Source organism: Salvia splendens, chromosome 22 (assembly GCF_004379255.2).
Source record: "Salvia splendens isolate huo1 chromosome 22, SspV2, whole genome shotgun sequence".
In the NCBI taxonomy this organism is placed as follows: domain Eukaryota; kingdom Viridiplantae; phylum Streptophyta; class Magnoliopsida; order Lamiales; family Lamiaceae; genus Salvia; species Salvia splendens.
In genome coordinates, this window is record NC_056053.1 from 12438851 (window position 1) to 12464820 (window position 25970).

At 35.8% G+C, this 25970-nt stretch overlaps 4 long non-coding RNA genes across 4 annotated transcripts; 1 reads left to right on the forward strand and 3 right to left on the reverse strand.

Moving 5' to 3' along the window:
- Positions 1–871: 871 nt before the first annotated feature.
- On the forward strand, positions 872–7740 carry LOC121787525. The gene is made up of 15 exons (XR_006047505.1): positions 872–1616; positions 1716–1903; positions 2125–2154; positions 2221–2345; positions 2815–2893; positions 3319–3729; positions 3833–3954; positions 4083–4164; positions 4316–4430; positions 4511–4575; positions 5158–5324; positions 5440–5686; positions 5867–5942; positions 6090–6183; positions 7417–7740. It is a non-coding gene; the product is annotated as an uncharacterized LOC121787525 (long non-coding RNA).
- Positions 7741–12392: 4652 nt separating this feature from the next.
- Positions 12393–14224, reverse strand: LOC121785701. Its single transcript, XR_006047036.1, has 3 exons — positions 13898–14224; positions 12917–12981; positions 12393–12453 (listed from the first exon to the last, which is right to left on the reverse strand). It is a non-coding gene; the product is annotated as an uncharacterized LOC121785701 (long non-coding RNA).
- A 3880-nt stretch (positions 14225–18104) lies between these two features.
- Positions 18105–19922, reverse strand: LOC121785729. The gene is made up of 3 exons (XR_006047038.1): positions 19610–19922; positions 18629–18693; positions 18105–18165 (listed from the first exon to the last, which is right to left on the reverse strand). It is a non-coding gene; the product is annotated as an uncharacterized LOC121785729 (long non-coding RNA).
- A 3863-nt stretch (positions 19923–23785) lies between these two features.
- Positions 23786–25637, reverse strand: LOC121785791. The gene is made up of 3 exons (XR_006047050.1): positions 25291–25637; positions 24310–24374; positions 23786–23846 (listed from the first exon to the last, which is right to left on the reverse strand). It is a non-coding gene; the product is annotated as an uncharacterized LOC121785791 (long non-coding RNA).
- Positions 25638–25970: the final 333 nt, after the last annotated feature.

Genomic DNA, 25970 nt, shown 5'->3' on the forward strand with positions numbered 1-25970 from the left:
CTTATTAAAGCATTAATACTAGCAAATAACTTATTAAAAATTTGGTAAAGACTTGTGTTAATTTTGTCCATTGTGTATGTGTTTATTTTGTTGATGTTAGTTTTTTTATTATGTCCTTGTTGCATTTTTTAACCTTGTTCACATGCAGTCCAAACCAATGATTGGGAAATAGATCAACAACTTTCTATTAGGGGAAAACATAGAGATAGTGTTGTGCCACTTTTTTTAATGCTAGCCTTTATGTGCCAGGTCAAATGTGACCTTTGTTGAGGTGATACTTTACAATTTTTAGAACATCTAAGTTGATTCACGTGGTCAGATATATATTATCTAGTTCATCTTTGTGATCTTTATTTGTGTCTCATTTCATTTGCAGAAATCACAAACAGAGTTGACACCGATGAATGGAATCCATCCACTGATACACATCTTCCTCAATTGATAACCGCTCTGGAAATGTTGTGATACACTCCAAATTTTAAATATTATTCCAGCATTTGTGTTTGTCTATGACAGTTAGATCAGCTATCGAGGGACCAAATTTGCTTTAGATTGCAAACTTGAGTTTGCTCGTACTGCTCATCGAAATTCTGCTACTGTTCATTCCAGGTTGAGTGTAAGGCTGGGTAGCAAGTAGAACTCAGTCCCATGTTGAGAGCGCTACTTCAGTGTTGATAAGCTCTAGAGATGTCCCCTGATCTTCAACAGTGAGGTGTTATAGCTGTAACTACTACTCAGGATTTTTATGCTAGTACACTTTGAGCACAAACTTTTGCAGGAACTAACCCGGAGTTGTCCTGGGTCTCACTTCCAGTATAGGGGTGTGATCTTGGCACCACCCCTTACTTGCTTTCTACTCGAACAAGTAAGTATTCTATCCTCTTTACATTTTCTTGTCCTTCACATTGAGGGTAATGTTTGGAATAGTTTTGAGGTGTGGGTGTTTGCGTGCATTCTTCTTTTTGTGGTTGTAATTTATCCTATTTGTGTGTATATGTAAGGTTTTCTCTCTATTAATTGTCACCAGAAACACTTTTTAATGGTTTATTAGTGTAGACTTAGTTTCTCTCAAGGGTTGGAGAACTAAGATTCCCTAACTTAAAACAACTTACTTATTAATATTTTAATATGTGAAAATGAATTTGTGCTGCTGAACAAGACATGCTGCTGAACAATACCATGTATATATATTTTCTATGGTTGCTGGAAATTTCCTCTGTGGTGAACATGGAGTCTGTTGATGTTTTTTTCCGTTGAATGGGATTTACTTTTTAAAGCAATAATACTAGCAAATAACTGATATAAAAACTTTGGTAAAGGCTTGTGTTAATTTAGTCCATTGAGTATGGGTTTGGAATTCATATTGTTTGTATTTTGTCCTTGTTACCTTTTTTACCTTGTTTACATGCAATCCTAACCAGTAATTGTGAAATAGATCAACAACTTTCTACTAAGAGGAAGCATAGAGACAGTGTTGTGCCACTTTTTTTTTATGCTAGCATTTATGTGCAAGGTCAAGTGAGCCTTTTGTGCTAAGCTAGGCCACCTGTCATATTAACAAAACAAGTTTATGAGGTGATTCTCTGACAAATTCTAGGACATCTAAGTTGATTCAGGTGGTCAGATATATATTATCTATTTTCATCTTTGTGATCTTTATTTATGTCTCATTTCATTTTTTTCATTTCGTTTGCATCATTTTGCTCGTTTTCTAGGCAAGAATCGATCCATCCAGAGCTCAAATGCATTTCCAGTTTGCCCCTCCGCTTCATCAGTAGGTGGATTTTCCTAGAAATTTGCATCTCTACTTCTGACCGAATAGCTCTGGAATTGGTGCTATTCCCCACACACCCGAAATTGGCTCTGACGAGATGGATCCTGTTGGATCCCAGATTCCTACAAGGTTTGTTTAGTTTATGGTTTCTTTTGATTTTTATACCATTTATTAATTATTAGTTGTTGTTTTTCTATGACTAAACCCCGCGAGCAACAAAAACAAAATTGAATCAAATTAGTAAAATTATGGTGATCGTTTTTAGTTCCTTCATCTCACATTGCAATTAGCGATGGTCCACAAACTCGTGAAAATGGCATAATTCCTTCATTCCTTCTTGCTTTGCCCAGCTACTGAAGGAACCTCCCAGTTACGCAAAAGTGAGTACATTCATATCAGCCATTATTTGCTTGTGCACTTTTTACCTTTGTACTTTATTAATGCAGGAACCTGGAAATGCTACACATCCACTAATGCAGCTCTGTCTTCTGAGTATCCCGGGACAAATGTCTCTGAGCCATTTATAACCTTTGGTGATGCATTGCATATGTACCATACTATCTCAGAAAAGGTATATATACTATGCGCCTTAACTCTTTAAATATCAATTCCTTAAATCTCGTGCCCAAAAAATTGCCTCTCTTATGGTTGGACAGAGGGAGTAAAAAATTACAAACTATAGCTATAAGTTTATTTTACTATTATCTTAGTTGGTAATTGGTATCCTCCAATATGTTGATGTCATTATGTTGTTTTCCTTTTTTAAGACATGGTGGATTGAGCATAAAACTTTTACTGACTTTTCCAACTCTTAATTTGATCATGCGTTTTACCTAGACTTCAATTGTAGAATCCATATCCAACATCCAACAAGGTATGAATGTTATTTAATGAGCTAATTACTTGTCTAAAGCTACATTGCTTTGCATCATGGACATTAGATTCCTATGTAGGTAAATTACTGCTTCTATAACTGTTTGCAATGAACCGGGCTTAAGCATATTGTTCTTGAGTTGCTCAAAATATGCACTGATTCTCAGGATAATATTTCCGATGATGACTATAAAATTTCCTAAGCTGGGCTCGGTCTAGAAGTGGGAATGATGTCAATCCTACAAGGTATGTAAAATTAAATGTGCAAAATATATTTATTATGTTGTTTAGATTGATATGTTTTTTCCTTGATATTAGAATGAGTTGTTTTGATGATACAATCTCATTTTTATATGTTTAAACATATGTGTGTCTGCTTTAGATAATGAAGCACAAATCCGAATAGCAGCTGCCGAAAACGTTACTAATTCTGTTGGATTCCTTGTCTAGAACTTATTGTCCAGCATATTAGGTTGTATTTAAGTTGATACTTTTGAATATGCACTATATGTTTTTTTACATATGTTGTGCTTCATTTCTTTATTTTTATTCACCAGCTGATTTATATGGTTGATTTGGTTTATTTCTGTGTTTGTTTTGTAGGAGTTAAGGAGGAGCTGACTTCTAAATTTATATGGTTGATTTGGTTTATTTCTGTGTTTGTTTTGTAGGAGTTAAGGAGGAGCTAACTTCTAAAGGAGGCAAGATGAGAGAAGAAATACCTAACCCCCATTCACCTAACTTCCCATGCAAACAAGGGAGTATTTTGTTTCCCATCAGGCCATCACATATTTTTTCCTTCACATAAAGGGCAATGTTAAGATTAAGATTTGGGGTGAGGGTGTTTGTGTACGTACATGCTTGATTATGTGGTTGTAAATAATATGATTAATCTATCTCCGATGTGTTGATTCTGAAGGACCCTTTATTCAGAAGTGTATATAACAATGTGAATACTGAAGAAGTTATGTGTTTTTAAATGTCAGGTCTATGCCACGAAGCCTGATGAGAAACTTATACGAAATGCAGCACATTTGATGGTAGCAAGGTTGGCAGGAAGTCTTGCTAATGTAACTTGTTAGGTATAGATAACCTTTGCTTTATTACTCTCTTGTCTAATAAATGTTAATTATCTTGTGAATTGTCTAAACACCACTTTATATACCTTGTGTGCTGAATGAAAAGGCATGTACATCACATTTAGGAACCTTTACGTGGTTCGGTATCTAGCAAACTCAGAAGGTCACTTCAGGGCTTGGCCATAGCAAATGATCTTCTAGAGCAGTCGTTTTAGCTGGTGACTAATGGTAATCTCCTTTCATACAATGTGTCTTTATTTCCATAATTATGTTAAAATAAAAGAGATGCGAATAAAAGACTTGTTAACATCAACCAAACTAATTGGTTTTAATTAGAAATACTATACGGCTTGCAGGAATCACAGGTGACGATGACACCGATGAATGGAATCCATCCACTGATACACATCTTCCTCGATTGATAGCCGCTCTGGAAATGTTGTGATACACTACAAATTTTAAATATTATTCCATCATTTTTATTTGTCTATGACAGTTAGATCAGCTATCCAGGGACCAAATTTGCTTTTGATTGCAAACTTGAGTTTGCTCGTACTGCTCATCTAAATTCTGCTGCTATTCTTTGCAGGTTGAGTGCAAGGCTGCGCTGCAAGTAGAACTCGGTCCTTTGTTGAGAGAGGTATTTCAGTATTGATCATGTTCCAGAGATGTCCCCTATTCTTCAACAATGAGTTGTAATAGCTGTAAGCACTAAACGTAGGATTTTTCTGCTAGTAAACTTTGAGCACACCCATTTTTAGGGACTAACCCAGGAGTTGTCCAGGTTCTCGCTTCCGTTATAGGGGAGTGATCCTGGCGCCATCCCTTACTTGCTTTCTACTCAAACAAGTGAGTATTCTATCTCCCTTTACATTTTCTTGTCCTTCACATTGAGAGTAATGTTTAGAATCGTTTTGAGGTGTTGGTGTTTGCGTGCAATCTTCTTTTTGTGCTTGTAATTTATCCTATTTGTAGGTGCATGCAAGGTTTTCACTCCATTGATTATATTTATCACCTGACACTTTTATTATGGGTTATTAGTATAGACCTAGTTTCTATCAAGGGTTGGCCTGCAGAACGTTGTTGTCACTCACTAACTTCTTGAGAACTAAGATTCCCTAATGTAAAATACCTATTAATATTTTAATAATATGTGAAAATGAATTTGTGCTGCTGCTGAACAAGACCAAGTGAACCAAGTGCATTTCTTAAATTTTTTCAATGGTCTCTTTATATTTTCCATGTGGTTAACGTGAAGTCTATTGATGTTTTCTCTGTTGAATGAGATTTACTTATTAAAGCAATAATACCTGCAAATAGCTGATAAAATTTTGGTAAAGTCTTGTGTTACTTTAGTTCATTGTGGATGGGTTTGGAATTAACATTGTTTGTATTTTGTCCTTATTGCATTTTAACCTTGTTTACATGCAGTCCAAACCATTTATGTGGAAATAGATCGATTACTTTCTATTAGAAGAAAGCATAGAGACAGTGTTGTGCCACTTTTTTTTAATGCTAGCCTTTATGCTCGAGGTCAAACGGAAGCCCTTTATCCTAAGCTAGGGCACATGTCACATTCACAACAACGAGTTTATGAGGTGATTCTTTGACAAATTCTAATATATATTATCTAGTTCGTCTTTGTGATCTTTATTGGTATCTCATTTCATTTTGTCATTTTCTTTGCCGCATATTACTCTTTTTTCACAGCAGAATCGATCCACCCAGAGCTCAAATGCATTTCCAGTTCGCCCCTCGGCTTCATCAGGAGCTGGATTATCCAGGCAATTTGCATCTCTACTTCTGACCAAATGAGTGCTAGCATTTACTCATCTGGCCTTGTTAGGACTTGAATTGGTGCTATGCCCCATATTAGAATGAGTTATTTTGATGATACAATCTCGTTTGTGTGCCTGCTTTAGATTATGAAGCACAAGTCCGAATAGCAGCTGCCAAACAGGTTACAAATTCAGTCGGATTCTTAATCTAGAATTTGCTGTCCAACATATTAGGTTGTATTTAAGTTGATACTTTTGAATATGCAATTTAAATATATGATACATATTGTGCTTCATTTCTTTATTTTTATTCACCACCTGATTTATATTATTGAATTTGTTTGTTTCTGTTTGTTTTGTAGGAGTTAAGGAGTATTTTGTTTCCCCTCACATATTTTTTCCTTCACATAAAGGGCAATGTTAAGATTAAGATTTGGGGTGAGGGTGTTTGTGTGCATGCTTGATTATGTGGTTGTAAATAATTTGATTACTCAATCTCTGATGTGTGCATTCTGAAGGACCCTTTTTTCCATAGTGTATATAACATTGCGAATGCTAAAGAAGTTATGTGTTTTTAAATGGCAGGTCTATACCACGGAGCCTGATGAGAAACTTATACGAAATGCAACACATTTGTAGTAGCAAGGTTGACAGGAAGTTATGCTAATGTAACTTGTAGGTATAAATAGCCTTTGCTTTATTACTTTCTCGTCTTATAAATGTTAATGATCTTGTGAATTGTCAGAACACTACTTTATATACCTTGCATGCTGATTGAAAATGCTTTTACATCACATTAAGGAACCTTTATGTGGTTAAATATTTAGCCAACTCGGAAAATCACTTAAGGGTTGGGCAATTGCAAGTGATCTTCTAGAGTAGTCATTTCAGCTGGTGGCTAGTGATAATCTCCTTTCCATCAATATGTCTTGATTTCCTTAATAACTATTAAAGTAAAACAAGAGAGGAGAATAAAGACTTGTTAGCATCAACCAAACTAATTGGTTTTAATTAGAAATACCATATGGCTTTGCTGGAATCACAAACGGAGTTGACACTTATGAATGGAATCCATCCACCGATACACATCTTCCTCGATTGATAACCGCTCTGGAAATGTTGTGATACACTCAAAATTTTAAATATTATTCCCCGCATTCGTGTTTGTCTACGACATTTAGATTATCTATCCAGGGACCATATTTGCTTTGGATTGCAAACTTGAGTTTGCTTGTACTGGTCATCTAATTTATGTTACCGTTCATTCCATGTTGAGTGTAAGGCTGCGTAGCAAGCAGAACTCGGCCCCGTGTTGTGAGCTCTACTTGTTGATCAAGTTCTTGAGATGTCCCCTTTCAACAGTGAGGATTTTTATGCTAGTACACTTTGAGCACACACTTTTGTAGGTATGGGTGTTTGCGTGCATTCTTGTCCTTCACATTGAGGGTAATGTTTAGAATAGTTTTGAGGTATGGGTGTTTGCGTGCATTCTTCTTTTTTGTGGTTGTAATTTATCATATTTGTGTGTGTTTGCATGGTTTTTTCTTTATTGATTGACACCAGAAACACTTTTTTATTGGTTATAAGTGTATACTTAGCTTCTCTCAAGGGTTGGAGAACTAAGATTAATTTAAAACACCTAACTCGTTATGATATTAATAATATTGAAAATGAATTTGTGCCGTTGAACAAGACCAAGTACATTTCTTATATTTTCTCTGGTGTCTTGATATTTTTTGTGTGGTGAACATCGATAACTTGCTACCCCACATATTAGTTTGTATTTAAGTTGGTACTTCTGAATATACACTTTTAAGTATTTGTTTACTTATGTTGTACTTCATGGTTTTATTTTTATTCATCGGCTGATTTATATAGTTTATTTTGTTTTGTTTTTGTGTTTGTTTTGTAGGAGTTATGGAGGAGCCAACTTTTTAGGAGACAAGATGAGAAAATAAATAGCTAACCCCCACCAACTAATTTCCTCTGCAGACAAAGGAGTGTTCTATCTCGCCTCACATTTTATTGTCCATCACATAAAGGGAAATGTTTAGATTCATTTTGGGGGTGTACGTGTTTGTGTGTACTATGTGCACCGTGTATTTTATGTATCGTGTGAGTGTAGTGTAGTAGTGTAGTGTAGGTGCGCATTATGTGTGTTTAGTGTTTAGTGGGTGAACTGTGTGTATTTTGTGATTTTGCGTGCAAGGTATATATATGTGTGTTTGTAGTGTAAGTATTTTGTGTGTGTGCGCGCGCGCGCAATGTGTTGTGTGTTTTTTGTTTGTGGTGCATAAAGTGTGTATTGTGTGAAGTGTGAGTTTGTATTGCATGTATTTTGTGTATGGCGCGGTGTTTATAGTGTATAGAGTGTAGATATTTTGTGTACGCATATGGTGTATGTATAGCGCAATGTTTGTATTTTGAGTGTAGTGTGTATATATATATGAAGTGTATGTTGTGCTTTTGTAGTGCATGTATTTTGTGTATATGTGTATGTGACTGTGTATTTTGTTTATAGTGTTTAGTGTAATGTGTGTAGTATGTGCGCATTGTGTTTATTGTGTAATGTGTAATAGTGTGTAATTTCCTTACATGTGTGTATTTCCTTTACGTGAATGTATTTTTTTCTTATAGTGTATGTGTTAGTATATTGTTTGCAGTATGTAGTGTATGTATTAATTTACCATACGTGTGTATGTGTTTTGTGTATATACTCTATTTTCTTGTGAAGTTCTTAGTGTATTATGTTTTGTGTGTATTATAATAATGTGTGCAACAGCGTGGTGTGTATATGTTTTGTGTGTATTATAATAATGTGTGCAATAGCGTGGTGTGTGTATGTTTTGTGTATGGTTTATATTATGTGTATTGAGTGTATTTTGTGTTTAAAGTGAGTGTGTGTGTGTGTGTAATGTAAAGTGTGTTATGGGTGGAGTATTTATATATAGTGTGCAGTGTGTGTATAGTGTATTTAGCAGCAGTTTGTTGTATTTTTTGTGTATTGTATGTATTATGTGTACTGTGTGCAGTATACTGTGTCAAGTGTTTGTATTATATTTCTGTGTATAGTTGGTTGTAATTTATGTGTAGTGTGTATAGTGTGTAATTTTTGCATAGCAATGTGTGTGTAATATTTATGGTTTGTGCATGTGTGTTTATTTTGCGTATTTAGTGTGTGTATGTATTTTTTGAGGATTATATGTATTATGTGTACTGTGTGCAATGTATGTATGTATAATGTGTTAAGTGTTTGTATTATGTTTGTGTTTATACGTGGTTGTAATTTATGTGTAGTATGTATAGTGTGTATTTTTTGTATAGCACTGTGTATGTGTGTTTATTTTGCGTATTGAGTGTGTGTAGCGCAGTGTATGGAATTTTTTTGTATATGTGTGCTCGTGTGCATTTTGTGTATAGTGCTTGTGTAATGTATGTAGTTTGTGTTTGTATGTATTGTTCCTACATTTGTGTATTTTGTTTATATATTTTTTTTGGTAGTATGTATGTTTTTATAGTGTGTGCAGCTTGTGAAGTTTGTAGTGTATAATGTCAATGCGTGTTATGTGTGTAGCGTGTTAGTTATGTAGCATGTTATGTGTGTACAATGTGTATTTTATTTTTAAAGTGACTGTGCAATGTAAAGTATGTAATTCGTGGAGTGTATATACAATGTGTGGAGTGTGTATTTTTTGTATAATATGTTTAACACAATGTTTGTATTCTAAATATACTGGGCATTGTTTGTAATATGTGAAGTGTGTGTGATGTTTCTGTATATCATGTGAGTGTTTGTATTATACCTATATGTATACTATTTGGTTATTTTTTGTGTGTACAGTGTAAAATGTGTGTGCAACATTTGTGGCTTATGTATTATTTGTGTGTATTCTGTGTATTGAGTGTGTAGCGCAGTTTATGCATTTTTTTGTGTATTGTGTGCATCATAAGTATAGTATGTAGTGTGTATTCTTGGTGTATGTGTGCCCAGTGTATATTTTGTGTATGAGAGTGTATTGTGTATTTTGTGCATTTTATGTATTTTTTGTGTAAAGTGTATGTATTATGTATAGCATGTGTATTTTGTGCATAGTTATGTGTATTTTTGGTGTAATGTGTTTACAGTCTGTACGGAGTGTGTTTATATTGTGTGTGGTGTTTGTTGTGCTTGTATTTTGTGTATACGCATATGCATTGTGTCTTCCTTGTGTGTGTATATATTGTGTAGTTTGTGTAGTATGTGAAATGACTGTATATTGTGCAGTAGTGTATATTATATTTTCTGATTTTTTATGTTTAGAATAGGAAAAATGTGTGCAATGTGTGTATTTTTTTTGTAGTGTGTGATTTTGCAAGTAATGTGTTTAGTATGTGTGTAGCGTGTGTATAGTGCGGTGTTTTTATTGTGTTTTGAGTAGATATTTGATATACTGTGTGTATTGTGTGTATTGTGTATGTGTAGTCAGCTAAATGTGTATTTTTTTATAGTGTGTGATTCTGGGTATAATGTGTTTAGTATGTATATAGTGTGATTCTGGGTATAATGTGTTTAGTATGTATATAGTGTGTGTATAGCGCGGTGTTTATATTGTGTATAGAGCGTAGATATTTTGTGTACTATGCATATTGTGTATGTGTAACGCAATGTTTGTATTTTGAGTATAATGTATGTTTATGTGAAGTGTGTGTTTGTGCATTTTTGCAATGCATGTATTTTGAGTATACTGTGCATTTTATGTAGTATGTGTGTTGTGTGTGCAGTGAATGTGGTAGTGTATGTAGATTATGTGATTTTTGTATTATGTGTATATATATATACTTGGTTGTTTTTTGTCTGAAGTATGCGTACAATGTACATTTTTTGTATAGCAATGTGTGTGCAACATTTTGTGGTTTGTGTATTACTTGTTTCTTTTGTGTATTGAGTGTGTGTAACGTAGTGTATGTATTTTTTTGTATTGTATGTAGTGTGTGTTCTTTATGTATGCGTGCAGTATATATTTTGTGTCTGAGTGTGTAAAGTGTGTATTTTGTGCATTGTATATATTTTGTGTAAAGTGCGTGTATTATATATAACGTGTGTAGTTTGTGTATAATTGTGTGCATTTTATGTATTTTGTGTATATGCGCATCTGCATTGTGTGTTCTTTGTGTATTTGTGTGTAATTTGTGCATGTGTGTAGGTTTGTGTATTGTGTGTAGTATGTGTAATGTGAGCATGTTGTGGCCATGGTGTGTATTTTATCTATATTTGTTTTTTTTTGTGTTTAATATGTGCAATGTGTTATAGTGTGTTTAGTTTGTGTAGTGTGAATTTTTTGTATAATGTGTATATAGTGCGGTGTTTATATTGTGTAAAAACTACTCTCACCGTCCACAAAATAATATAATATATGTATTAATGTGAGGGAATTTTTTTCGAAAAATAAGTGTGACATCTTCAATGCGATAAACTAAAAAGCAAAGTAAGATATTTTTATGGGATGGAGTGAAGTATTTCACATCTAATTGAATGATACTCTTTCTGTCCTAACTATCTTTTTGTCCTAACTAAGTTCATACAAAACTTTTGGATACGGAGATTAAAAAAATTGGGTCCTTCATATTAGGGAAAATAATACTGCAAACTTTTAAGCATTTCATATTAGCTATTAGGTCCTTCATATTACCTATTAGGTCCTTGGGGAATAGTAATTAGAATATAGAGAATCTAAATTTACAAAATAATACTTGCAAAATTAGGAGATTTTGATAATAAATAAAATTGATTCTTAAATCAAGGTAAAAAACTAAGAAAATTTATGGAAAATAGAAAGGGTCTCTATTTCATATTTTCATATTAATTAATGTAGATAACAATAAATTTTGTATTATAAAAGAAAGTGTAAATAATGATAAAACTTTAACCCCGTATGAAGTAGAAGAATTTATTAGGAAATCATATAAAAAGTTGCTGACGGAAATGTGATCGAAATCATATGTCAGTAATATAATGGAGTGACAAAAATGCCTTTATGGGGCCTCAGAGTGTTTTAGTCTGAAAAAATCTCATTCGTGAATATATAAAACGCTATGGTCCTCTAAGGATTTTTTTTGTCAGAGGAGGTTTGTGGTGCAACAATCCTAAAGGTTAGGACTAATGGCCCAACAAATAAAAGAGAAAATAAAAAACAATATTTACACAAAAACATCTTTAACAAAATCACACACGCCATCCATCCTCGACAATAACGCCATTTGTTGTGCAATAAGAGACAAGGTCAATGTATGCAATTAAGCGCATGCAGATCCCAACTTATAGAAATCTTAACCCAATATGTGCAAGAAGAGACAAGGTCAGTGTTTGCAATTAATTAAGCGCATGTAGTTATATCGTTGGTACCAACTTGGACCTCTTTTGCAGAGTCAAAGAAAACTTATACTCCCTCCGTCCGCCAATAAATATCTCATTTTTCCTTTTTCGTCCGTCCGGGAATAAATGTCTCATTTCACTTTACTATATTTGTTAAATGGACTATACATTCCACTAACTCATTCAACTTACATTTTATTATAAAATCATTATATAAAAGTAGGCCTGCATTCCACTAACTTTTCAACTCACTTTACTACACTAATGTCACGCCCGCATTTTCTAAGGATAGAAAACACGGTTGATCGCGACTAGGGGAGGAATAAAGAAGCGGGAAAGAAAGGGAAAACAACGTATTAGCACCATAGCTCGAAATAAATTGGAATAGCTAGAATCAAATCAGAGTACCATTTCAACAATCAACAACTCCAATTGAAATATCTCAACAATACACGAACTCGAAAGAAACAATATTTAGCGGAAGCATTTCGAGAGTAGAATACTATTATGTATGAAGACATAATATATTCAGAAAATTTTATTTACTATCTTCTTCACTTTCATGCTCAACACCCACCGCGCTCGTCACCGCTCAACCTGCACATAGGGAAAACACATGCAGGGCTGAGTACTTGATGCACTCAGTGAACTCATGCCGAAAACATTTTCAATAAAAATATTTATCATGCCATTAACGAGTGACATCGGGGTTTTAACTTTAAAGGGCCCGAGTCACTAAAACATTTCACCAACATCATCATCAACATCAACCTCAACATCATCAACATCACCATACCATATCTGAACATACATGACAAGGAATGTGGCCACATTCCAAGCCACTAGACCGGCCAACTCAGAGAGATAGCGCACGATCTACGGGGTGTACACTAGCCTGAATAGGGACTCACTCCCTAGTCAGACCCGAATTCGATTAACCATACATGGCAAAAGCCACTTCAGATAGGTCCCATAGCAACACAAAAATATGGCATGACAAACATATTTCGCAAAGATAAATATACTTAGGACATAGTCTTTATTTAAAAAGAAAGCCCACCTCAAGTTTTTAATTCGAAATTATTTCATTTCCCTTGATGTCACGTCTCGCTTGCAAGGAATCACCTTTAGCATTTAAATAACACATAAATCAACACAACAAATCAAGCCAAAAATAAGATGCATGCATCCTATGTCTCCAATTATTTTCTCGATCAAAATTTCAATTTCTTTTCCAATTAAAAGCTTAGGTATTTCGATTAATTCTGGTCTCTCACACCCAACAAACAATAGCATCAATTACCCCATGGTAAGATAATATAAAAAGAAATTATTAAATAAACAAAAAAAATATACTCCCCACCTAAAGTAACTACACGTACACACAATACTGCCATTCCACTTTTCTTTAAAACAAAAACAACTCTAAAATTTTGAAAGCATAAAATAATTAAGGAACAATTACTCTTCCATTCCCGAATTCATCGCCCCCTTTCTCCCCAAAACCATCTGCTACCCTCTCTCTACTGTAAATCTCAACCAAGACCATCCCAAAAGAAATCCTCAAAATTGCAGCAATCAAAATTGAAGATTTCAGAGGCGCACACCCACAAATTGTCTTCACTCTCACTAAAAGATCAAAACACATCCCAAAACAGAACCCCGCCGGTTCCCCGATTCGCTGTGGTGCAACGCTGCCGGCTCTAATTCGTCCCACGCACCCACTGTCGTCGCTCGGCGCCGCAGCAGCCGCTGCGTCGCTGCTCCGGCGGCCTCGATTCCATCCTTAACAGCCTTGTTTCCACCGCGATTAACCCCGCAGATAAGTTCTCTTCCAAAATTATGTTTTTTTTTCACATTCTCGGTTAATCACAGCGGGTATTCGATTATTAGAGTTCGCTTGATGTTGGTTTCAGTGTTGGTTTCTTTCAATTTGGTTCGATTCCTAATTGATGTGTTCTGGCAGATATTTGAGTTCTAAATGTATGGTATGCTCCAGTATGAAGTACACAATAGGAATTGGAATTGGGAGGAAGTATACCTTGAAAGAACAACCGATAGCTCCGTTCTCTCGCATCGCAGCGCCGCCGTGAGTCGCGGCAGCTGCTGCCGAACCGGACAGCCTTCGGCTCCGTATTCACCGGCTGCTATCCGCCTTCACCGAGCCCGTGGACCCCTCCGTCATCATCTCTTCTCCCTCCATCCAATCTCTCTCAAAACACAGCGCCTGTCATCTCTCCTTCTCTAATTTCTAACTCTGATTTTTATTTTCTGTAATTGATTGAACTATCGTGTGTCCGTAAAATAGATTAGGGCTTATGTATATAGAGTGAACGCGGATGGTGATATATATATATATATATATATATATATATATATATATATATATATATATATATATATATATAAACTGAACGTCCATGTTTGTTGAGATATGGCCGAGATTTGCTCCTCTAGTTGAAAACTGATTTCTTTCTCCCTTCTCAAATGTGGTAACCGAAAAGGAAGTGGAGAAGGGCTCAAAATTGGTGAAATAAAAACTGACTTGGTTTTTCCTAAAATTGGGCTTCAAAAAGAAATAGTTTTAAAAAGACTTGGGCTTAGAGATAAATAAATTGGGATAGAAAAAAATAATTATTATAGGCCCCATAATGATATTTCTTCTCTCGACAAACATAACAAAGCCGAAAATTTCTCCGGTGTACAAACGACATCCTTTCAAGAATAAATAAAAAGATAGAAAAAGTCGGGGTATTACAATCTACCCATCTTAACAAAAATTTCGTCCCGAAATTTGCTTACATCCTTCGAATAAAAAATTTCTCCATTAACTTGTAATCCAATTTGCAAGCAGCTTCCTCGTATCGCTTAAAAATTAATAACTATAGCTGAAATAGTATCATCCCTTAAATTCCTTTTGTCATCAAATTCTCAAACGACTTCCAAGTATTCACGATGTTTCCACATACATCACTTTCACGGTTTCAGCGAATTTGTTTCTCAGCTCTTGCACAATCCAATGTATGATAGCCTCAACTTTTTTTTTTCATACTTCAAAATATGAGTACATGCTATATTGCTCTCGATCGTAGGGCTCCATTTCCTTTCTCTTACGGTAGTTATCAAAATTTTCTCTATAATGTTATTGTATACCACTGTTCGTAAATACTCTGTCTCTCTTTCGTTAATCTCGTATCAATCAAGCGCTTATATAGATATTCCGTATAGCACTAAAAGGTTATTGGTCGTAAAAGCATTTTCACCACATTTTGTTTCTTAAGATCTAATATCTAGATGTGTAGCATAATGTTCGATCCCTTAGCAGCTCGCTATAAGCGGTACGTAAAGGCTGAAAATTTAACACCTCGTGTTCTTGGTTATATCGATGCCTCTAGTTGGTGTATCACTTTTACGCATGTCTGATTATAGAAACTTATTCCCCGTGTGCATTCGAAAAGCTCAACCTCACCCTTTCCTCCAAGTTTAGTATCAAGAACTCGAAAATTGATCAAGCAGTCTTACTTGGATATGAACTGATTTCAAAAATGGTAGCAACACTGTTGAAAGTGTCTTAATCAAAAAGGCTGCAGAATTAATCAAGAGAACAACATTTCTAGCTCGACTCTTTTAGATCTCATAACCAACTTGCAAAAAATTGGTTTGTAAACAAAGCAAGGACTAAACCCATTGAACTTAACACACTCATTCTGAGATTAAATGGCTTAAACGATATCAAATAAAATCCATAGAGCTTGGGAATTTACTTCTGAAGAGAGCTCGAAAGAATATGAGATAGGTCATGAAAACAGGATGAAACTGAATTAAGTCTCAAATTCCATAGTAGGCTGCCAAATAAGATATTTCAATTGTCAAATAAAATTTGCAAAATTTCGGCATCAATGAATGATGGCTCAAACATGTCATGACATGAGATGATCAATCGTGGGAGAGTTTAGAAGCATAGACAAATGTCATGAAGTAGCACTAATCATGGTTCGACGACATCATGCTATTGAATAATGAAATCACATAAATGGATTCACAGGTTTGCAACCGACGTGGAGTGAATTTTTTTTAGGAAAATCGGCTAGATCAAACACGTTAAGGAAAAAAAAAAGAATACGATAGCCTTAACTTGGTGTTACAAGAAAGAAAAATCATTGCATGAACAATATATGTAGTGAAACTGAGATAAAAAGAATTTCACTTCTGTAAGAAAGAACTTGCCACTTGCATAGTTACGAAATAAAAAGGTGTACAAAAGTTCCAAGAGAAATATTTCATCCTTTGAACAAACATGTATGGGAGATGTGATCATACTGAAGGTCATAATTGCAAACAACTTTAGGAATAAAGTTCAATGACGGAAGCTCATAAGGTCAAAATATTGTCCTTACAAAAGATGAATCAAAGAAGACTACTAATCAAGATGTCCAATGTTACAAAGGCAAACACCAATTTTCAAGAACTGAAAGTGAGTCATGACTCGATATAGGAAAAAAAATAATGGGCACTACTTGCAAAGCATGAGTCAACCAAGGTGTTTAAATAAACAAGGGCTCACGGTTATTCAATACGTATCGAAAAGAACTTAGAATCCAAGTAAGTACTGTTGATTTAAAATCGTTCATTCTAGCTACGAAGGTCGCACTCGTTCGCTCGTCTTTCTGAGGCCGAACATGGTAACATCGTTCTAAGAAACCGTGGTTACCAAGTTGATATTCATCACGTCATTACAACAAAATAATTGTAGTCAGTCAAAAGCCATATCTTCATAATATTCTTGCATATTATAACAACCATTCTCTTAAAACATTTTAATCATCCGTGTGCTTCTCTGCCTCCAATAAAGGTCATCTCCATCGTGTTGCTACTTTTAGGAAATCACGCAAGATAGACTATACTAATTTAAATTGTGATTACGATCTCTCGTCATTGCATAGCTACATCACTTAGCATCAACTCTTCTTGTCTCGTGCCTTTTTCGTGTTTGAAGCTTCATTTCGTCTTCTCTATCCTCATCTTCTTGAAATCTTCTTCGTATTCTTTTTGTCCTTATCGTTCACGAAAAACGATAGAAAATAGTAAAATGATTCACACACTAAGCTTGCTCTAACGTTTCGCGCCATTCCAAAGAAATAGCAAAAGTTCCATGGTCCACCGGTAAACATTCAACTCTCGATCTCCTTGTCTCGTATTTTGATAATCCAGGAATTTCGCCCCACTTTCCCTTTCTCGTTCGTTTTCATCGCTCGGGAAAGCGATGGATAAATTGTCAACTTACAACTATGGTTTGCGCGCGTTTCATCTAGCTTAGTCTTAGGCACTCTAAGTTCACAACACATTTCACCACCTCATAGATCAACAAATATCACATTTAAAGTCATTCGTATTTCAAATAACAAGTATAATACACAACATTTCGCTTCCCAAAACACAACGCTTTCACATTTCACATCTACCTTCAAAACAAACATTTTCTTCAAAACTCACACTTTTCTCAAAAAAAAAAATTCAACATCTCACTTTCAACTTTGAAGTACAATTTTTGACTCAAAACTCAAAACATACTTGAACATGAACTTTCATCTTTCATGTAAAAACAAACAATCCATCGTCCCTCATCAAAACTCGTTCTTTTCTCAAACATCAGCAAATACTCTTCTCAACTCGAAATCAATCCCTCGCAGAAAGATTCTACTTCCTCCTTCTTATAAAAATTTTCTTCTCTTTCTATCTCAAAAATTTTCTCGTCGTCCTTTCTCCGAAACTTTCTCATAAAAATTTTCACATAAATATATATTACCTCTTTCTTGGTTGAGCATGGCGAAGCGGGATGTTGAGCCTTCAATACACAATTATCATTATCATCATTATTATTATCATTATTATTTTAGTCTAGCGAAACAAGTCTAGACTAAGATAGAAAAAGACTCTCGGGTCCAGAGCGGAAAGAAAAATTGCTCTGATACCACTCTGTCACGCCCGCATTTTCTAAGGATAGAAAACACGGTTGATCGCGACTAGGGGAGGAATAAAGAAGCTGGAAAGAAAGGGAAAACAACGTATTAGCACCATAGCTCGAAATAAATTGGAATAGCTAGAATCAAATCAGAGTACCATTTCAACAATCAACAACTCCAATTGAAATATCTCAACAATACACGAACTCGAAAGAAACAATATTTAGCGGAAGCATTTCGAGAGTAGAATACTATTATGTATGAAGACATAATATATTCAGAAAATTTTATTTACTATCTTCTTCACTTTCATGCTCAACACCCACCGCGCTCGTCACCGCTCAACCTGCACATAGGGAAAACACATGCAGGGCTGAGTACTTGATGCACTCAGTGAACTCATGCCGAAAACATTTTCAATAAAAATATTTATCATGCCATTAACGAGTGACATCGGGGTTTTAACTTTAAAGGGCCCGAGTCACTAAAACATTTCACCAACATCATCATCAACATCAACCTCAACATCATCAACATCACCATACCATATCTGAACATACATGACAAGGAATGTGGCCACATTCCAAGCCACTAGACCGGCCAACTCAGAGAGATAGCGCACGATCTACGGGGTGTACACTAGCCTGAATAGGGACTCACTCCCTAGTCAGACCCGAATTCGATTAACCATACATGGCAAAAGCCACTTCAGATAGGTCCCATAGCAACACAAAAATATGGCATGACAAACATATTTCGCAAAGATAAATATACTTAGGACATAGTCTTTATTTAAAAAGAAAGCCCACCTCAAGTTTTTAATTCGAAATTATTTCATTTCCCTTGATGTCACGTCTCGCTTGCAAGGAATCACCTTTAGCATTTAAATAACACATAAATCAACACAACAAATCAAGCCAAAAATAAGATGCATGCATCCTATGTCTCCAATTATTTTCTCGATCAAAATTTCAATTTCTTTTCCAATTAAAAGCTTAGGTATTTCGATTAATTCTGGTCTCTCACACCCAACAAACAGTAGCATCAATTACCCCATGGTAAGATAATATAAAAAGAAATTAATAAATAAACAAAAAAAATATACTCCCCACCTAAAGTAACTACACGTACACACAATACTGCCATTCCACTTTTCTTTAAAACAAAAACAACTCTAAAATTTTGAAAGCATAAAATAATTAAGGAACAATTACTCTTCCATTCCCGAATTCATCGCCCCCTTTCTCCCCAAAACCGTCTGCTACCCTCTCTCTACTGTAAATCTCAACCAAGACCATCCCAAAAGAAATCCTCAAAATTGCAGCAATCAAAATTGAAGATTTCAGAGGCGCACACCCACAAATTGTCTTCACTCTCACTAAAAGATCAAAACACATCCCAAAACAGAACCCCGCCGGTTCCCCGATTCGCTGTGGTGCAACGCTGCCGGCTCTAATTCGTCCCACGCACCCACTGTCGTCGCTCGGCGCCGCAGCAGCCGCTGCGTCGCTGCTCCGGCGGCCTCGATTCCATCCTTAACAGCCTTGTTTCCACCGCGATTAACCCCGCAGATAAGTTCTCTTCCAAAATTATGTTTTTTTTTCACATTCTCGGTTAATCACAGCGGGTATTCGATTATTAGAGTTCGCTTGATGTTGGTTTCAGTGTTGGTTTCTTTCAATTTGGTTCGATTCCTAATTGATGTGTTCTGGCAGATATTTGAGTTCTAAATGTATGGTATGCTCCAGTATGAAGTACACAATAGGAATTGGAATTGGGAGGAAGTATACCTTGAAAGAACAACCGATAGCTCCGTTCTCTCGCATCGCAGCGCCGCCGTGAGTCGCGGCAGCTGCTGCCGAACCGGACAGCCTTCGGCTCCGTATTCACCGGCTGCTATCCGCCTTCACCGAGCCCGTGGACCCCTCCGTCATCATCTCTTCTCCCTCCATCCAATCTCTCTCAAAACACAGCGCCTGTCATCTCTCCTTCTCTAATTTCTAACTCTGATTTTTATTTTCTGTAATTGATTGAACTATCGTGTGTCCGTAAAATAGATTAGGGCTTATGTATATTGAGTGAACGCGGATGGTGATATATATATATATATATATATATATATATATATAAACTGAACGTCCATGTTTGTTGAGATATGGCCGAGATTTGCTCCTCTAGTTGAAAACTGATTTCTTTCTCCCTTCTCAAATGTGGTAACCGAAAAGGAAGTGGAGAAGGGCTCAAAATTGGTGAAATAAAAACTGACTTGGTTTTTTCTAAAATTGGGCTTCAAAAAGAAATAGTTTTAAAAAGACTTGGGCTTAGAGATAAATAAATTGGGATAGAAAAAAATAATTATTATAGGCCCCATAATGATATTTCTTCTCTCGACAAACATAATAAAGCCGAAAATTTCTCCGGTGTACAAACGACATCCTTTCAAGAATAAATAAAAAGATAGAAAAAGTCGGGGTATTACAATCTACCCATCTTAACAAAAATTTCGTCCCGAAATTTGCTTACATCCTTCGAATAAAAAATTTCTCCATTAACTTGTAATCCAATTTGCAAGCAGCTTCCTCGTATCGCTTAAAAATTAATAACTATAGCTGAAATAGTATCATCCCTTAAATTCCTTTTGTCATCAAATTCTCAAACGACTTCCAAGTATTCACGATGTTTCCACATACATCACTTTCACGGTTTCAGCGAATTTGTTTCTCAGCTCTTGCACAATCCAATGTATGATAGCCTCAACTTTTTTTTTCATACTTCAAAATATGAGTACATGCTATATTGCTCTCGATCGTAGGGCTCCATTTCCTTTCTCTTACGGTAGTTATCAAAATTTTCTCTATAATGTTATTGTATACCACTGTTCGTAAATACTCTGTCTCTCTTTCGTTAATCTCGTATCAATCAAGCGCTTATATAGATATTCCGTATAGCACTAAAAGGTTATTGGTCGTAAAAGCATTTTCACCACATTTTGTTTCTTAAGATCTAATATCTAGATGTGTAGCATAATGTTCGATCCCTTAGCAGCTCGCTATAAGCGGTACGTAAAGGCTGAAAATTTAACACCTCGTGTTCTTGGTTATATCGATGCCTCTAGTTGGTGTATCACTTTTACGCATGTCTGATTATAGAAACTTATTCCCCGTGTGCATTCGAAAAGCTCAACCTCACCCTTTCCTCCAAGTTTAGTATCAAGAACTCGAAAATTGATCAAGCAGTCTTACTTGGATATGAACTGATTTCAAAAATGGTAGCAACACTGTTGAAAGTGTCTTAATCAAAAAGGCTGCAGAATTAATCAAGAGAACAACATTTCTAGCTCGACTCTTTTAGATCTCATAACCAACTTGCAAAAAATTGGTTTGTAAACAAAGCAAGGACTAAACCCATTGAACTTAACACACTCATTCTGAGATTAAATGGCTTAAACGATATCAAATAAAATCCATAGAGCTTGGGAATTTACTTCTGATGAGAGCTCGAAAGAATATGAGATAGGTCATGAAAACAGGATGAAACTGAATTAAGTCTCAAATTCCATAGTAGGCTGCCAAATAAGATATTTCAATTGTCAAATAAAATTTGCAAAATTTCGGCATCAATGAATGATGGCTCAAACATGTCATGACATGAGATGATCAATCGTGGGAGAGTTTAGAAGCATAGACAAATGTCATGAAGTAGCACTAATCATGGTTCGACGACATCATGCTATTGAATAATGAAATCACATAAATGGATTCACAGGTTTGCAACCGACGTGGAGTGAATTTTTTTAGGAAAATCGGCTAGATCAAACACGTTAAGGAAAAAAAAAAGAATACGATAGCCTTAACTTGGTGTTACAAGAAAGAAAAATCATTGCATGAACAATATATGTAGTGAAACTGAGATAAAAAGAATTTCACTTCTGTAAGAAAGAACTTGCCACTTGCATAGTTACGAAATAAAAAGGTGTACAAAAGTTCCAAGAGGAATATTTCATCCTTTGAACAAACATGTATGGGAGATGTGATCATACTGAAGGTCATAATTGCAAACAACTTTAGGAATAAAGTTCAATGACGGAAGCTCATAAGGTCAAAATATTGTCCTTACAAAAGATGAATCAAAGAAGACTACTAATCAAGATGTCCAATGTTACAAAGGCAAACACCAATTTTCAAGAACTGAAAGTGAGTCATGACTCGATATAGGAAAAAAAATAATGGGCACTACTTGCAAAGCATGAGTCAACCAAGGTGTTTAAATAAACAAGGGCTCACGGTTATTCAATACGTATCGAAAAGAACTTAGAATCCAAGTAAGTACTGTTGATTTAAAATCGTTCATTCTAGCTACGAAGGTCGCACTCGTTCGCTCGTCTTTCTGAGGCCGAACATGGTAACATCGTTCTAAGAAACCGTGGTTACCAAGTTGATATTCATCACGTCATTACAACAAAATAATTGTAGTCAGTCAAAAGCCATATCTTTATAATATTCTTGCATATTATAACAACCATTCTCTTAAAACATTTTAATCATCCGTGTGCTTCTCTGCCTCCAATAAAGGTCATCTCCATCGTGTTGCTACTTTTAGGAAATCACGCAAGATAGACTATACTAATTTAAATTGTGATTACGATCTCTCGTCATTGCATAGCTACATCACTTAGCATCAACTCTTCTTGTCTCGTGCCTTTTTCGTGTTTGAAGCTTCATTTCGTCTTCTCTATCCTCATCTTCTTGAAATCTTCTTCGTATTCTTTTTGTCCTTATCGTTCACGAAAAACGATAGAAAATAGTAAAATGATTCACACACTAAGCTTGCTCTAACGTTTCGCGCCATTCCAAAGAAATAGCAAAAGTTCCATGGTCCACCGGTAAACATTCAACTCTCGATCTCCTTGTCTCGTATTTTGATAATCTAGGAATTTCGCCCCACTTTCCCTTTTCGTTCGTTTTCATCGCTCGGGAAAGCGATGGATAAATTGTCAACTTACAACTATGGTTTGCGCGCGTTTCATCTAGCTTAGTCTTAGGCACTCTAAGTTCACAACACATTTCACCACCTCATAGATCAACAAATATCACATTTAAAGTCATTCGTATTTCAAATAACAAGTATAATACACAACATTTCGCTTCCCAAAACACAACGCTTTCACATTTCACATCTACCTTCAAAACAAACATTTTCTTCAAAACTCACACTTTTCTCAAAAAAAAAAATTCAACATCTCACTTTCAACTTTGAAGTACAATTTTTGACTCAAAACTCAAAACATACTTGAACATGAACTTTCATCTTTCATGTAAAAACAAACAATCCATCGTCCCTCATCAAAACTCGTTCTTTTCTCAAACATCAGCAAATACTCTTCTCAACTCGAAATCAATCCCTCGCAGAAAGATTCTACTTCCTCCTTCTTATAAAAATTTTCTTCTCTTTCTATCTCAAAAATTTTCTCGTCGTCCTTTCTCCGAAACTTTCTCATAAAAATTTTCACATAAATATATATTACCTCTTTCTTGGTTGAGCATGGCGAAGCGGGATGTTGAGCCTTCAATACACAATTATCATTATCATCATTATTATTATCATTATTATTTTAGTCTAGCGAAACAAGTCTAGACTAAGATAGAAAAAGACTCTCGGGTCCAGAGCGGAAAGAAAAATTGCTCTGATACCACTCTGTCACGCCCGCATTTTCTAAGGATAGAAAACACGGTTGATCGCGACTAGGGGAGGAATAAAGAAGCGGGAAAGAAAGGGAAAACAACGTATTAGCACCATAGCTCGAAATAAATTGGAATAGCTAGAATCAAATCAGAGTACCATTTCAACAATCAACAACTCCAATTGAAATATCTCAACAATACACGAACTCGAAAGAAACAATATTTAGCGGAAGCATTTCGAGAGTAGAATACTATTATGTATGAAGACATAATATATTCAGAAAATTTTATTTACTATCTTCTTCACTTTCATGCTCAACACCCACCGCGCTCGTCACCGCTCAACCTGCACATAGGGAAAACACATGCAGGGCTGAGTACTTGATGCACTCAGTGAACTCATGCCGAAAACATTTTCAATAAAAATATTTATCATGCCATTAACGAGTGACATCGGGGTTTTAACTTTAAAGGGCCCGAGTCACTAAAACATTTCACCAACATCATCATCAACATCAACCTCAACATCATCAACATCACCATACCATATCTGAACATACATGACAAGGAATGTGGCCACATTCCAAGCCACTAGACCGGCCAACTCAGAGAGATAGCGCACGATCTACGGGGTGTACACTAGCCTGAATAGGGACTCACTCCCTAGTCAGACCCGAATTCGATTAACCATACATGGCAAAAGCCACTTCAGATAGGTCCCATAGCAACACAAAAATATGGCATGACAAACATATTTCGCAAAGATAAATATACTTAGGACATAGTCTTTATTTAAAAAGAAAGCCCACCTCAAGTTTTTAATTCGAAATTATTTCATTTCCCTTGATGTCACGTCTCGCTTGCAAGGAATCACCTTTAGCATTTAAATAACACATAAATCAACACAACAAATCAAGCCAAAAATAAGATGCATGCATCCTATGTCTCCAATTATTTTCTCGATCAAAATTTCAATTTCTTTTCCAATTAAAAGCTTAGGTATTTCGATTAATTCTGGTCTCTCACACCCAACAAACAATAGCATCAATTACCCCATGGTAAGATAATATAAAAAGAAATTAATAAATAAACAAAAAAAATATACTCCCCACCTAAAGTAACTACACGTACACACAATACTGCCATTCCACTTTTCTTTAAAACAAAAACAACTCTAAAATTTTGAAAGCATAAAATAATTAAGGAACAATTACTCTTCCATTCCCGAATTCATCGCCCCCTTTCTCCCCAAAACCGTCTGCTACCCTCTCTCTACTGTAAATCTCAACCAAGACCATCCCAAAAGAAATCCTCAAAATTGCAGCAATCAAAATTGAAGATTTCAGAGGCGCACACCCACAAATTGTCTTCACTCTCACTAAAAGATCAAAACACATCCCAAAACAGAACCCCGCCGGTTCCCCGATTCGCTGTGGTGCAACGCTGCCGGCTCTAATTCGTCCCACGCACCCACTGTCGTCGCTCGGCGCCGCAGCAGCCGCTGCGTCGCTGCTCCGGCGGCCTCGATTCCATCCTTAACAGCCTTGTTTCCACCGCGATTAACCCCGCAGATAAGTTCTCTTCCAAAATTATGTTTTTTTTTCACATTCTCGGTTAATCACAGCGGGTATTCGATTATTAGAGTTCGCTTGATGTTGGTTTCAGTGTTGGTTTCTTTCAATTTGGTTCGATTCCTAATTGATGTGTTCTGGCAGATATTTGAGTTCTAAATGTATGGTATGCTCCAGTATGAAGTACACAATAGGAATTGGAATTGGGAGGAAGTATACCTTGAAAGAACAACCGATAGCTCCGTTCTCTCGCATCGCAGCGCCGCCGTGAGTCGCGGCAGCTGCTGCCGAACCGGACAGCCTTCGGCTCCGTATTCACCGGCTGCTATCCGCCTTCACCGAGCCCGTGGACCCCTCCGTCATCATCTCTTCTCCCTCCATCCAATCTCTCTCAAAACACAGCGCCTGTCATCTCTCCTTCTCTAATTTCTAACTCTGATTTTTTATTTTCTGTAATTGATTGAACTATCGTGTGTCCGTAAAATAGATTAGGGCTTATGTATATAGAGTGAACGCGGATGGTGATATATATATATATATATATATATATATATATATATATATATATATATAAACTGAACGTCCATGTTTGTTGAGATATGGCCAAGATTTGCTCCTCTAGTTGAAAACTGATTTCTTTCTCCCTTCTCAAATGTGGTAACCGAAAAGGAAGTGGAGAAGGGCTCAAAATTGGTGAAATAAAAACTGACTTGGTTTTTTCTAAAATTGGGCTTCAAAAAGAAATAGTTTTAAAAAGACTTGGGCTTAGAGATAAATAAATTGGGATAGAAAAAAATAATTATTATAGGCCCCATAATGATATTTCTTCTCTCGACAAACATAACAAAGCCGAAAATTTCTCCGGTGTACAAACGACATCCTTTCAAGAATAAATAAAA